Below are 2703 nucleotides of genomic sequence, written 5' to 3'. Positions count from 1 at the left end.
GCTAGGCAGTTTGTCTGCTAGTTTGCAAAGAAAGAAACATTGAAGAGGAGATTTTGAAACACACCCATCAGATGCAAATGTCTTTGTGAGCAAATGGAGACGGTAATATTGAAACTTGACCTTTTCTCTCGGTTATTACCTCTATTTTGAAAAAGCAAATCAAAGCAGTACGTGAACCAATGCCAACAAGGGGTTATTGTCATAAGCTGACATTTTGAACCCCATAGTAGACCTTCTGTGACAGTATCTGGCTCGATAGTTGTCTTTGTTCCTGATGTGTGCGTCAAAATCTCTGATTTTCTCAGGGAATTTCTTGCAATTGTTGAAATGTTTCCACTGCATCATACCTACCTCATGTAGCTGTGTATGAATGTACTCCTTTATTATTTGATGCAGAGATTTTGCCAGTGGAGTTTTGATAAAGTAACTACCTCAATGCAAGAGAAAAGTATAGTTAACATGAAGCAACATTTGGTTGATATTTGCACAGAAAGCGCTCACACATTTTCTATAATTGTTACTGTTGACAAAGTGTGTGAAATCCCAGAATGTTGCTGAGAACAATGTATTTCCTGTGTTACATACATGTGGAAATGTGAAGTCAGACATTTTTTATAAACTCAGCTACTGTTATTTTTCCATTTTGTTTTTAAATATGCCTCCATACCTCTGTAAAACCTTTTTTTACCTCGTGTCACAACCACATAGTACCTCAGAACTCCAGTGTCCTCAGGTCAATAGTATGCTGAGTCCCAAATGGCACCCTATTCCCTAAATAGTGCACTACTTTTGACCAGGGCCCATAGGGCACTGGTGCACTAAATAGCGAATAGGTTGTAATCTGAGACTCGTCCTGTAAAATGGATTCTCTCCACAAAATGGCTGCTGCCAGTTTGCTATAGGCAGGTTGAATATTTGATATCAGTGACCATTGTCAGTTCAGTCAGTCGTGTGATTTCAGCTTTAAGGGAAAAAACATTTAACAAGGAATTGACCATCTTGAATTGGGTGAATCATCAGAATTGTTATTTTCTGGGCATCTATGAAGAATTGTGACTTGAAACTACTGGCAATCATCATTGTTGTTAGATTAATTAATACATGTCAGGATTAATATATCCTAAGGCAACTAGTGCATTCGGCCGGCCACAACATAGTGAAGATTAGACACATTGGTGTGGGTTAACTTGGATTTAATCTCAACCATGTCTGAACCCGAGTCTAAATCTATTTACTGATATCCATTTAGAAATCACTGAAATCTGTGTAGACTAACTTTCGTAAGAGTAGAGGGGTCTAAGAGTAGTGAAGTTTCATTCTGATATTTTTTGAAGGACAACCTTTCTGCACATGTTTGGTGGTTTAGATTGGCACCCTAATGACGCTACCACGTTCCTTTCTTTGTGACTGTTGTTTGAAAAGTCTATCGTTGCCTCTGGGCCTCGACTATGTTCCCTCAAAGAAAGTCATCCGTTTGGCTTTTTTTCCTTCAAAATAGAATGCGTCAATCATGGGAAACCGCGAGAATATTGTTTTATCCTGGTGGCAAATAAAATAATTTTAAAAAGTAAAACTGACCAGTAAATTAAAAGTGACAGCATTGATGTTGATCTCCATTGCCTCCATAGTATTTTCAATAGATATTCTCTGTAGTAACCCCTAGCTGCTTGTCAGTTGCCTGATGACCCACTCATGTAGCCTACAGATGGCTGAGTAACCAAAGCAAAAGGCTCCACATAAATAGAATTCCATCAGCTGCTGCTCCCACACCCACATTCACCCTGCTCTGAACTGTGATGGCAGTGAGTCTGTTGGTCACATTAGACGTTGTAATATCAGTCAGCACAGCAGTTCCTCTCTATTGTATGTACCTCTGTCTGAGAGAACATAACCAAACCAGGTCATTCATGGTTCCACAGTGGCTATTAACTACAGAACATCAAGAACCAGTAAAAATGCAAATGTTTAAAATTGAATTCATTTTTTTTCACCTGTAGCCTGCCCTGTGTTATAAACTAGCTGTTCATAGCTATTAATATTGTGCTTATAGCTTGAACTGTTAAAGTCCCACTCTCCTCCCTCTGTGTCTCTGACTGTGTCTAATGGGACAGTATTTCCTGTCTGTTGAGCCACATTGTCACAAGTGCTGGTTTACGAGGAGAGCTCGGTTCTTTTCCAAATGGCACACTAATCCCTATATAGTGCACTACTTTTGACCAGAGCTTTATGAGCCCTGGTCAATAGTAGTGCACTAAATAGGGACTATGTTGCCATTTGGCACACTGCCCTCCTCTGTGAGTTGGTGAGGCACCATAGCTGTAGGTCTCCAGCTGCTCTAACCCCCAGAAGAGCTGGAAGGCATGCAGCTCGCCAGACACACCTCATCTCTTTTACCTTAATAATCACAGCTGGGTGTACAGGGGGACCAGTGAGACGTTGGGCTCCAGACACGGCTTACTCGGTTACACCCTCTTAATGATTGAACCAAAATGGCCACTTTTTAGATGTTGAGTTTCCAGGTGTTTTAGTGAATTATTCACATTGACACTGTTCCAGTGTTGTAGCTTGTGCCTTTTGTTATACAGGAGATAAATGACTGTTTCTGGGCCATTTGTGACCAGCAGGAAAGGCATTGTGACAAAAACAAACGGTATAAATGGACTATTTGAGGTAATAAATATAACTCTTATAAAAATGGCACAC

This window comes from Oncorhynchus clarkii, chromosome 3 (assembly GCF_045791955.1).
Source record: "Oncorhynchus clarkii lewisi isolate Uvic-CL-2024 chromosome 3, UVic_Ocla_1.0, whole genome shotgun sequence".
NCBI lineage: Eukaryota > Metazoa > Chordata > Actinopteri > Salmoniformes > Salmonidae > Oncorhynchus > Oncorhynchus clarkii.
Note: the sequence above shows the minus strand (reverse complement) of the source record.